This window comes from Musca autumnalis, unplaced genomic scaffold (genome assembly GCF_047663935.1).
Source record: "Musca autumnalis isolate F117 unplaced genomic scaffold, ASM4766393v1 scaffold_5, whole genome shotgun sequence".
Taxonomy (NCBI): Eukaryota; Metazoa; Arthropoda; class Insecta; order Diptera; family Muscidae; genus Musca; species Musca autumnalis.
Genome location: NW_027412088.1, coordinates 197,541,543 through 197,554,852, shown reverse-complemented (window position 1 = coordinate 197,554,852; position 13,310 = coordinate 197,541,543). Strand labels below are relative to the sequence as shown.

General features: G+C 35.3%; 1 protein-coding gene and 1 long non-coding RNA gene across 26 annotated transcripts in view; one reads left to right on the top strand and one right to left on the bottom strand.

The window, feature by feature from the left end:
* Nucleotides 1-13,310, bottom strand: part of LOC141387691 (uncharacterized) — a 163,098-nt gene that overhangs the window by 126,745 nt on the left and 23,043 nt on the right. The window contains exon 3 of the long non-coding RNA XR_012408599.1: nucleotides 759-962. This is a non-coding gene — a long non-coding RNA (uncharacterized lncRNA). The remainder of the gene's footprint in view (nucleotides 1-758; nucleotides 963-13,310) is intronic.
* Nucleotides 1-13,310, top strand: part of drk (growth factor receptor-bound protein 2 drk) — a 48,210-nt gene that overhangs the window by 21,572 nt on the left and 13,328 nt on the right. The window lies entirely within an intron of this gene.

Here is a 13,310-nt window from a genome sequence, read left to right as displayed (position 1 = left end):
CTCAGTAACAATCTTTTGTCATCATTTTTACCATAAACGACATCATTGTATAACCTTTGAAAATCCATTGTAAGGCAGTGTTCATCTTACAACAACTAGCATGTGACTCCGAAAATACCTAGCTGTTGTGTATTTTATTTTCCAGAAATCTCTGAAAAATTATTACCTTCCATGGCATATTTTTGCCATTACTTTTATTTATTATTTGTTATTTTTGGCTTCATAAACAATTTCAAAATGTGAAGAAAATCTCTGAATACCTATTTTGCAAATATGCAAATAAATATCGATAATAGTTCATGTGCGCCAACTTTAATGGCTGGCCAAAACTATGCGAACGAAGACGCCGCCGTCCGTCCGTCTTAGCTGTAGTCAAAGCCAAGTAATTCATTTTCAATGGAATTTGCAAATATTTTTGTTGGTGTTGTTGCTTTTTGGCCATTTTTATTTCCACTTGTTTAGATTTTGACATAAAAATTATTCAGCAACACGACGCACAAATACACAAACAAGAAAGTGGCTGTCTGACTTGGCTTACTCATTCTTCCATGCATATGTATATCATTTTTATGTGTGGCATAAATTCGGACATACAGGGTAGCTGTGTTGTGCATTATAGCATAATAGAGGTACTGGTTTTGGACTATTTTTATTAGTGAATTATTTTTGTAATTTTTTGTATTTATTCATTACTGATGTGTTTTTAACGGTACCCGGTTCTCAGGCCCCTCCTTTGCTTCAGATGTGTTGTTACTTACCGTCAATATGCGCCGCCATACCGTTGATTTCTCGTCTGATTTCAGATTTTCTTCTTTCCCGGCCATGTGTTGGATGTGTTTCGTGCGTGTTGTAGCTTTTTTGTTTACATCCACACGATGGCGGCGTCTAGATGTGAAATGTTTTGCCGTCAGAGATATTTTTGTTTTCATGTTGTTGTTGCTGTTCCGTTCCTCGTTTGTCCGCTATAAAATATGTATTATTAGTTTGTTAACAAAATATCAACTAATGATGTAATAATACTATTTACAATGTGTTTTGTGTTATGTGGGTGTCGCATTCGTGGGATAATAAATTAACAGATGTCATCTGGGTATTCTTGGATATAATTAGGGGTGCTTTATGAATGAACTTTTTCTATCATCTGTAATAGTTTGGGATTTTGCGAATATATTTGAGAGAATTTATAGAATGTTTCGAAGGAAGACATATCTTTTGATCTTGTGGCCTCCTACAAAGGAGACTTTTTCAAGTGGGAAAGTGAATTTAGTGAGAAGAAGTTAAATATAGGAGTACCTTTAGCTATAATGGAAGAAAATTCGATTCTTTTGTTCATGCATTTTTTTATCCTCTATAGAAGATCTTCTTAAACAGATCTATTGTATTTGTAATCTAAAATTGTACAATTTGCAGATTGTATAGATTTAAATTAATAAGAAAACTCGACAAAAAAAAAACAATTTCAAATATTTACGAGAAATATGTGCCCTGTGCATCCCAAATTTACTCATATGTAAATGTTTTTCTTATTCAACTCCTAATATTAAGTGTGTCTGGTTACCCCAAAATTTGTACTAACTTGTACCAATTGTTGCTGGAAGTCGTCTGTTAACACAAAAAGCCAGCAAAAGAGAGCGATCGAGAGAGACATTTTGACAGTTCTTTCACTGAGAGTTTGCAAATTCTTGCTGGACAAATTTCTTCTAGCAAGCACTAGCAACTCTTCTTCTTCTTAAAAACAATCAAACATCTGTTTTTATTTTTTCGTAAAGTAACCAGACAGACCTATTGTATTGTATTGCAGTTGTTGACTATGAAATCTGACCTGCGTGATATTTTTACAATTTTTTTTTTTTTTTTTTTTTTTTTTTTTTTTTTTTGTTTTTGAAATTTCGTTTTCACTTTAAATTTTTGCATTCTTTTGTTTTAAACGAGTGAAACGTGATTTTGTTGAAATATTTCTTGTTAAATGAATTGCTGTCTATGATTATTGTAAATTATGCAAATTATTATGAATTTTAAGGTGTTCTTAAAATGACCTTAAAGGGCACAGTGGGTGCTGTTAGTCAATTTTGTAATAAATGAAATGCCCCAAATCTCGATATACTGGTCTTGAATGATGTTTATCGATAAGATAATGATTTCGATCGTCACTTATTTCAAAGAAAATTTCATACGTCATCAAATTATCACAGAAGTAATGCTCCTGCCCTATCAAATCTTATAAATAAAGGTCCAGACATTGATCCAATTTGGTCATTATCGATCGTTTTTGTCTTAGCTTCTTTAGATTCCGATCGATTTTGTGAAGTCAAAAAACTTAATTATTTATTTTAAATGCGAAATTAAATGTAAATTTGTTAATAAAACAACATTTTAATTATTTCTAAGTGTTTTTAGAGTGTTTTAAAGTGGCAGATTTAAACAAAATAAAAATACAATTCCGTTTGCAAAATCAAAAGTGGTTTCATTCCGAAAAATTCTTCGTTTTTCGTTTTCTGAAGAAGCTAAATACGGAATCAATTCCACTTTCGATCGGAATTCGTTTCTGTGACATGCCTGTATGTCAAAGAAAATAATCGTCATCAGCCATTATTTGAAATATAATGATCTTCGTCGTCCTTAACGGTCCATACCAGTCCTTATGTCCATGACACTGGTCCTTAATGTCACTCATCTCAGAGGCAATGACCTTCACCGGCCTTTACCTTAGAGATAATGTTCTTTTTCCGGCTCTTATATCAGAGATAATGATCCTTATCGGTCTTTATCTACGTCAGAGACAATGATCCTCACCGCCTTTCAACTCAGAGGTAATGTAACTTTCTAGGCCTTATCTCAGAGATAATGGGTTTTTATTGGTCCTTATTTAAGATATAATTATCCTCCCCGCCCTTTATCACATAGATAATGTACTTTCCATCTCTAATCTCGGAGATAGTGGTCCTTAACGGTCCTCATATCAGAAATAATGGTCTTGATGTAAGAGATCCTCGCCTCCCTTAGCTCAGAGATAATTATTCTTAACGGCACTTATCTCAGAGACTTTGGTCCTTACCGTTCTTTATCTAAAAGATAATGTTCCCTATCGGCTCTTATGTCAGATGCAATGGTCCTTACCGACATTTATCTCAGCGATAAGTGTCCTTATCTAAGAGAGAATGGTCCTTGTCGGTCTTTCTCTACGTGATAATGACCCTTGCCTGCTATCTTCTCAGAGACCGCCTTTTAACTCAGAGGTAATGTACCTTTCCTGGTCATATTTCAGAGATAATGGGTCTTCATCGGTCCATATTTAAGATATAATAATCCTCACCACTCCTTATCACAGATATTGTGATCCATACTTTTCTTTATCTCAGAGATAATTGTCCTTACCCCACTTATATCATAAATAATAATCCACGTTGGCTTTTATCTCAGAGATAATGTTTCTTACTGACTCTTATCTCTGAGACTATGGTCCTTACCGTTCTATATCTAATAGATAATGTTCCCTACCGGCTCTTATCTCAGATACCAAGGTCATTACCGTTCTTTATATAATAGATAATATTCTATACCGGCTCTTATCTCAGATACAATTTTCCTTACCGACATTTATCTCAGCGATACCTGTCCTTATCTAAGGGATAAAGATCCATATCGGTTATTATCACAGAGATAATGATGCATACCGGCTTCTATCTCTGGAGCATGGTGCTTACACCCCCTTATCTCAGAGATAATGAGCCTTTTTCTCAGCGATTATGTTCCTTACTGGCTCTTATCTTAGAGACAATGGTCCTTACCAGCACTTATCTCTGAGATAATGATTCATGCCAACCTTTATTTCAGAGACAATGGTCCTTGCCTACACTTATCTCACAGCTAATGATTCATACCGACATTTAATTTAATGGCATTTACAAGCCAGATGTTCCTTACCGGCTCTTATCTCACAGACAATTATCCTTATCGATCCTTATCGAAGAAGTAATGGTTCTAACCTGCTCTCATCTCCGAAATAATGGTCCCAAATCTTTGATAACGGATGTCCATTAAGATAAATTCGTATTTAATTAGCGAAGACACAAACCTCTGTAGCGGAGGCACAAACCGCTCTGTTAACGCTTTTGGCTAACAGCGCGTCAGCAGAGCACTGTTAATGTTAACAGAACTACTCAAAAAAGGGTTTCTTTTTAAAAAATATTTTTTAGGGTCTTTTAGGAAAATTCTGCCGGGACAAAATGGGTACCATTGGAAAGCTTATCGAAAGGGCTATCCTCTGCGCTACTAAAATCTTTAAAAAATATTGCCCGATATCGCGATTTTAAGTGTTTTCGGGATAAACCCTGTAACAAGGATAATTATTTTAACCGCAGATCCTTTATGGAAAATTCTGCCGGGACAAGATGGGTACCATTGGAAAGCTTAGCGAAAGGGGTATATCCTGCGCTACTAAAATCTTTAAAAAATATTGCGCGATGTCGCGATTTTAAGTGTTTTCGGGATAAACCCTGTTATAAGGATAATTATTTTGATATAAAGGATATAAGGGAAAATTCTGCCGGGACAAGATGGGTACCATTGGAAAGCTTATCGAAAGAGCTATCCCCTGCGCTGGTAAAATCTTTAAAAAATATTGCCCGATGTCGCGATTTTAACTGTTTTCGTGATAAACCCTGTTATAAGGATAATTATTTTAATATAAAGGATATAAGGGAAGATTCTGCCGGGACAAGATGGGAACAATTGGAAAGCTTATCCAAAGGGCTATCCCCTGCGCTGGTAAAATATTTAAAAAATATTGCCCGATGTCGCGATTTTAAGTGTTTTCGGGATAAACCCTGTTATAAGGATAATTATTTTGATATGAAGGATATAAGGGAAAATTCTGCCGGGACAAGATGGGTACCATTGGAAAGCTTATCGAAAGAGCTATCCCCTGCGCTGGTAAAATATTTAATAAATATTGCCCGATGTCGCGATTTTAAGTGTTTTCGGGATAAACCCTGTTATAAGGATAATTATTTTAACCACAGATCCTTTAAGGAAAATTCTGCCGGGACAAGATGGGTACCATTGGAAAGCTTATCGAAAGAGCTATCCCCTGCTCTACTAAAATCTTTAAAAAATATTGCCCGATGTCGCGATTTTAAGTGTTTTCGGGATAAATGCTGTTATAAGGATAATTATTTTGATATGAAGGATATAAGGGAAAATTCTGCCGGGACAAGATGGGTACCATTGGAAAGCTTATCGAAAGAGCTATCCCCTGCGCTGGTAAAATATTTAAAAAATATTGCCCGATGTCGCGATTTTATGTGTTTTCGGGATAAACCCTGTTATAAGGATAATTATTTTAACCACAGATCCTTTAAGGAAAATTCTGCCGGGACAAGATGGGTACCATTGGAAAGCTTATCGAATAAGCTGTTTCCTGCGCTGGTAAAATATTTAAAAAATATTGCCCGATGTCGCGATTTTAAGTGTTTTCGGGATAAAACCTGTTATAAGGATAATTATTTTAACCACAGATCCTTTAAGGAAAATTCTGCCGGGACAAGATGGGTACCATTGGAAAGCTTATCGAAAGGGGTATATCCTGCGCTACTAAAATCTTTAAAAAATATTGCCCGATGTCGCGATTTTAAGTGTTTTCGGGATAAACGCTATTATAAGGATAATTATTTTGATATGAAGGATATAAGGGAAAATTCTGCCGGGACAAGATGGGTACCATTGGAAAGCTTATCGAAAGAGCTATCCCCTGCCCTGGTAAAATATTTAAAAAATATTGCCCGATGTCGCGATTTTAAGTGTTTTCGGGATAAACCCTGTTATAAGGATAATTATTTTAACCACAGATCCTTTAAGGAAAATTCTGCCGGGACAAGATGGGTACCATTGGAAAGCTTAGAGCAGGGGATAGCTCTTTCGATAAGCTTTCCAATGGTACCCATCTTGTCCCGGCAGAATTTTCCCTTATATCCTTCATATCAAAATAATTATCCTTATAACAGGTTTTATCCCGAAAACACTTAAAATCGCGACATCGGGCAATATTTTTTAAATATTTTACCAGCGCAGGGGATAGCTCTTTCGATAAGCTTTCCAATGGTACCCATCTTGTCCCGGCAGAATTTTCCCTTATATCCTTCATATCAAAATAATTATCCTTATAACAGGGTTTATCCCGAAAACACTTAAAATCGCGACATCGCGCAATATTTTTTAAAGATTTTAGTAGCGCAATATATACCCCTTTCGCTAAGCTTTCCAATGGTACCCATCTTGTCCCGGCAGAATTTTCCTTAAAGGATCTGTGGTTAAAATAATTATCCTTATAACAGGGTTTATACCGAAAACACTTAAAATCGCGACATCGGGCAATATTTTTTAAATACTTTACAAGCGCAGGGGATAGCTCTTTCGATAAGCTTTCCAATTGTACCCATCTTGTCCCAGGAGAATTTTCCTTAAAGGATCTGTGGTTAAAATAATTATCCTTATAACAGGGTTTATCCCGAAAACACTTAAAATCGCGACATCGGGCAATATTTTTTAAATATTTTACCAGGGCAGGGGATAGCTCTTTCGCTAAGCTTTCCAATGGTACCCATCTTGTCCCGGCAGAATTTTCCTTAAAGGATCTGTGGTTAAAATAATTATCCTTATAACAGGGTTTATCCCGAAAACACTTAAAATCGCGACATCGGGCAATATTTATTAAATATTTTACCAGCGCAGGGGATAGCTCTTTCGATAAGCTTTCCAATGGTACCCATCTTGTCCCGGCAGAATTTTCCCTTATATCCTTCATATCAAAATAATTATCCTTATAACAGGGTTTATCCCGAAAACACTTAAAATCGCGACATCGGGCAATATTTTTTAAATATTTTACCAGCGCAGGGGATAGCCCTTTGGATAAGCTTTCCAATTGTTCCCATCTTGTCCCGGCAGAATCTTCCCTTATATCCTTTATATTAAAATAATTATCCTTATAACAGGGTTTATCACGAAAACACTTAAAATCGCGACATCGGGCAATATTTTTTAAATATTTTACCAGGGCAGGGGATAGCTCTTTCGATAAGCTTTCCAATGGTACCCATCTTGTCCCGGCAGAATTTTCCTTAAAGGATCTGTGGTTAAAATAATTATCCTTATAACAGGGTTTATCCCGAAAACACTTAAAATCGCGACATCGGGCAATATTTTTTAAATATTTTACCAGCGCAGGGGATAGCTCTTTCGATAAGCTTTCCAATGGTACCCATCTTGTCCCGGCAGAATTTTCCCTTATATCCTTCATATCAAAATAATTATCCTTATAACAGCATTTATCCCGAAAACACTTAAAATCGCGACATCGGGCAATATTTTTTAAAGATTTTAGTAGAGCAGGGGATAGCTCTTTCGATAAGCTTTCCAATGGTACCCATCTTGTCCCGGCAGAATTTTCCTTAAAGGATCTGTGGTTAAAATAATTATCCTTATAACAGGGTTTATCCCGAAAATACTTAAAATCGCGACATCGGGTAATATTTTTTAAAGATTTTAGTAGAGCAGGGGATAGCCGTTTCGATAAGCTTTCAAATGGTACCCATCTTGTCCCGGCAGAATTTTAAATTATATCCTTTATATTAAAATAATTATCCTTATAACAGGGTTTATCCCGAAAACACTTAAAATCGCGACATCGGGCAATATTTTTTAAATATTTTACCAGCGCAGGGGATAGCCCTTTCGATAAGCTTTCCAATGGTTCCCATCTTGTCCCGGCAGAATTTTCCCTTATATCCTTTATATTAAAATAATTATCCCTATAACAGGGTTTATCACGAAAACAGTTAAAATCGCGACATCGGGCAATATTTTTTAAAGATTTTACCAGCGCAGGGGATAGCTCTTTCGATAAGCTTTCCAATGGTACCCATCTTGTCCCGGCAGAATTTTCCTTAAAGGATCTGCGGTTAAAAAAATTATCCTTATAACAGGGTTTATCCCGAAAACACATAAAATCGCGACATCGGGCAATATTTTTTAAATATTTTACCAGCGCAGGGGATAGCTCTTTCGATAAGCTTTCCAATGGTACCCATCTTGTCCCGGCAGAATTTTCCTTAAAGTATCTGCGGTTAAAAAAATTATCCTTATAACAGGGTTTATCCCGAAAACACATAAAATCGCGACATCGGGCAATATTTTTTAAATATTTTACCAGCGCAGGGGATAGCTCTTTCGATAAGCTTTCCAATGGTACCCATCTTGTCCCGGCAGAATTTTCCCTTATATCCTTCATATCAAAATAATTATCCTTATAACAGCATTTATCCCGAAAACACTTAAAATCGCGACATCGGGCAATATTTTTTAAAGATTTTAGTAGAGCAGGGGATAGCTCTTTCGATAAGCTTTCCAATGGTACCCATCTTGTCCCGGCAGAATTTTCCTTAAAGGATCTGTGGTTAAAATAATTATCCTTATAACAGGGTTTATCCCGAAAACACTTAAAATCGCGACATCGGGCAATATTTATTAAATATTTTACCAGCGCAGGGGATAGCTCTTTCGATAAGCTTTCCAATGGTACCCATCTTGTCCCGGCAGAATTTTCCCTTATATCCTTCATATCAAAATAATTATCCTTATAACAGGGTTTATCCCGAAAACACTTAAAATCGCGACATCGGGCAATATTTTTTAAATATTTTACCAGCGCAGGGGATAGCCCTTTGGATAAGCTTTCCAATTGTTCCCATCTTGTCCCGGCAGAATCTTCCCTTATATCCTTTATATTAAAATAATTATCCTTATAACAGGGTTTATCACGAAAACAGTTAAAATCGCGACATCGGGCAATATTTTTTAAAGATTTTACCAGCGCAGGGGATAGCTCTTTCGATAAGCTTTCCAATGGTACCCATCTTGTCCCGGCAGAATTTTCCCTTATATCCTTTATATCAAAATAATTATCCTTATAACAGGGTTTATCCCGAAAACACTTAAAATCGCGACATCGCGCAATATTTTTTAAAGATTTTAGTAGCGCAGGATATACCCCTTTCGCTAAGCTTTCCAATGGTACCCATCTTGTCCCGGCAGAATTTTCCATAAAGGATCTGCGGTTAAAATAATTATCCTTATAACAGGGTTTATCCCGAAAATACTTAAAATCGCGACATCGGGCAATATTTTCTAAAGATTTTAGTAGAGCAGGGGATAGCCCTTTCGATAAGCTTTCCAATGGTACCCATCTTGTCCCGGCAGAATTTTCCTTAAAGGATCTGTGGTTAAAATAATTATCCTTATAACAGGGTTTATCCCGAAAACACTTAAAATCGCGACATCGGGCAATATTTTTTAAATATTTTACCAGCGCAGGGGATAGCTCTTTCGATAAGCTTTCCAATGGTACCCATCTTGTCCCGGCAGAATTTTCCCTTATATCCTTCATATCAAAATAATTATCCTTATAACAGGGTTTATCCCGAAAACACTTAAAATCGCGACATCGGGCAATATTTTTTAAATATTTTACCAGCGCAGAGGATAGCTCTTTCGATAAGCTTTCCAATGGTACCCATCTTGTCCCGGCAGAATTTTCCTTAAAGGATCTGTGGTTAAAATAATTATCCTTATAACAGGGTTTATCCCGAAAACACTTAAAATCGCGACATCGGGCAATATTTTTTAAATATTTTACCAGCGCAGGGGATAGCTCTTTCGATAAGCTTTCCAATGGTACCCATCTTGTCCCGGCAGAATTTTCCCTTATATCCTTCATATCAAAATAATTATCCTTATAACAGCATTTATCCCGAAAACACTTAAAATCGCGACATCGGGCAATATTTTTTAAAGATTTTAGTAGAGCAGGGGATAGCTCTTTCGATAAGCTTTCCAATGGTACCCATCTTGTCCCGGCAGAATTTTCCTTAAAGGATCTGTGGTTAAAATAATTATCCTTGTTACAGGGTTTATCCCAAAAACACTTAAAATCGCGACATCGGGCAATATTTTTTAAATATTTTACAAGCGCAGGGGATAGCTCTTTCGATAAGCTTTCCAATGGTACCCATCTTGTCCCGGCAGAATTTTCCCTTATATCCTTCATATCAAAATAATTATCCTTATAACAGGGTTTATCCCGAAAATACTTAAAATCGCGACATCGGGCAATATTTTCTAAAGATTTTAGTAGAGCAGGGGATAGCCCTTTCGATAAGCTTTCCAATGGTACCCATCTTGTCCCGGCAGAATTTTCCTTAAAGGATCTGTGGTTAAAATAATTATCCTTATAACAGGGTTTATCCCGAAAACACTTAAAATCGCGACATCGGGCAATATTTTTTAAATATTTTACCAGGGCAGGGGATAGCTCTTTCGATAAGCTTTCCAATGGTACCCATCTTGTCCCGGCAGAATTTTCCCTTATATCCTTCATATCAAAATAATTATCCTTACAATAGCGTTTATCCCGAAAACACTTAAAATCGCGACATCGGGCAATATTTTTTAAAGATTTTAGTAGCGCAGGATATACCCCTTTCGATAAGCTTTCCAATGGTACCCATCATGTCCCGGCAGAATTTTCCTTAAAGGATCTGTGGTTAAAATAATTATCCTTATAACAGATTTTATCCCGAAAACACTTAAAATCGCGACATCGGGCAATATTTTTTAAATATTTTACCAGCGCAGGAAACAGCTTATTCGATAAGCTTTCCAATGGTACCCATCTTGTCCCGGCAGAATTTTCCTTAAAGGATCTGTGGTTAAAATAATTATCCTTATAACAGGGTTTATCCCGAAAACACTTAAAATCGCGACATCGGGCAATATTTTTTAAATATTTTACCAGCGCAGGGGATAGCTCTTTCGATAAGCTTTCCAATGGTACCCATCTTGTCCCGGCAGAATTTTCCCTTATATCCTTCATATCGAAATAATTATCCTTATAACAGGGTTTATCCCGAAAACACTTAAAATCGCGACATCGGGCAATATTTTTTAAATATTTTACCAGCGCAGAGGATAGCTCTTTCGATAAGCTTTCCAATGGTACCCATCTTGTCCCGGCAGAATTTTCCTTAAAGGATCTGTGGTTAAAATAATTATCCTTGTTACAGGGTTTATCCCAAAAACACTTAAAATCGCGACATCGGGCAATATTTTTTTAATATTTTACCAGCGCAGGGGATAGCCCTTTCGATAAGCTTTCCAATGGTTCCCATCTTGTCCCGGCAGAATTTTCCTTAAAGGATCTGTGGTTAAAATAATTATCCTTATAACAGGGTTTATCCCGAAAATACTTAAAATCACGACATCGGGCAATATTTTTTAAAGATTTTAGTAGAGCAGGGGATAGCTCTTTCGATAAGCTTTCCAATGGTACCCATCTTGTCCCGGCAGAATTTTCCCTTATATCCTTTATATTAAAATAATTATCCTTATAACAGGGTTTATCACGAAAACAGTTAAAATCGCGACATCGGGCAATATTTTTTAAAGATTTTACCAGCGCAGGGGATAGCTCTTTCGATAAGCTATCCAATGGTACCCATCTTGTCCCGGCAGAATTTTCCCTTATATCCTTTATATCAAAATAATTATCCTTATAACAGGGTTTATCCCGAAAACACTTAAAATCGCGACATCGCGCAATATTTTTTAAAGATTTTAGTAGCGCAGGATATACCCCTTTCGCTAAGCTTTCCAATGGTACCCATCTTGTCCCGGCAGAATTTTCCATAAAGGATCTGCGGTTAAAATAATTATCCTTGTTACAGGGTTTATCCCGAAAACACTTAAAATCGCGATATCGGGCAATATTTTTTAAAGATTTTAGTAGCGCAGAGGATAGCCCTTTCGATAAGCTTTCCAATGGTACCCATTTTGTCCCGGCAGAATTTTCCTAAAAGACCCTAAAAAATATTTTTTAAAAAGAAACCCTTTTTTGAGTAGTTCTGTTAACATTAACAGTGCTCTGCTGACGCGCTGTTAGCCAAAAGCGTTAACAGAGCGGTTTGTGTCTCCGCTACAGAGGTTTGTGTCTTCGCTAATTAAATACGAATTTATCTTAATGGACATTGATAACGGCCCCAATTACCGTCTTCCATAGATAAAGGACCCTTATTATCCACAGTCCAGATAAATTATCCACATTATGGAAAATTAGATAAATTATCAACGCTAAATTAGAAAATCATTCACATTATGGAGATATTAGATAAATTATCCACATTATAGATAAATTATCCACATTATAGATAAATTATCCACATTATGGATATATTGTCCATATTATGGACAAATTAGATGAATTATCCACAATATAGATAAATTATCCACATTATGGATAAATTAGATAAATTATCGACATTATGGATAAATTAGATAAATTATCCACATTATGGATAAATTAGATAAATTATCCACATTATAGATAAATTATCCACATTATGGATATATTGTCCATATTATGGACAAATTAGATAAATTATAAATTATCTTCATTATGGATAAATTATCCATATTATGCATAAAATAATCATATTATGGATAAATTATCGCATAAATTATCCATATTATGGATAAATACGAGCAATTAGCCATGATGTTGATAAATATGATAAATTATCCACACTATGGATAAATTATCCACATTATGGATATATTGTCCATGTTATGGCCAAATTAGATAAATTATCCACTTTATAGATAAATTATCCTTATTATGGATAAATTATCCATATTATGCATAAATTATCCATATTGTGGATAAATACGAGCAATTAGCCATGATGTGGATAAATATGATAAATTATCCACACTATGGATAAATTAGATAAGTTATCCACATTATGGATATATTGTCCATATTATGGACAAATTAGATAAATTATCCACTTTATAGATAAATTATCCTTATTATGGATAAATTATCCATATTATGCATAAATTATGGATAAATTAGATAAATATGGATAAATAAGATAAGATGGATAAATAAGATAAATTATACACAATGTGTATAAATTAGATAAATTATCCACATTATGGATATATTGTCCATGTTATGGACAAATTAGATAAATTATCCACTTTATAGATAAATTATCCTTATTATGGATAAATTATCCATATTATGCATAAATTATCCATATTGTGGATAAATACGAGCAATTAGCCATGATGTGGATAAATATGATAAATTATCCACACTATGGATAAATTAGTTAAGTTATCCACATTATGGATAAATTAGATAAATTATCCACATTATGGATATATTGTCCATGTTATGAACAAATTAGATAAAT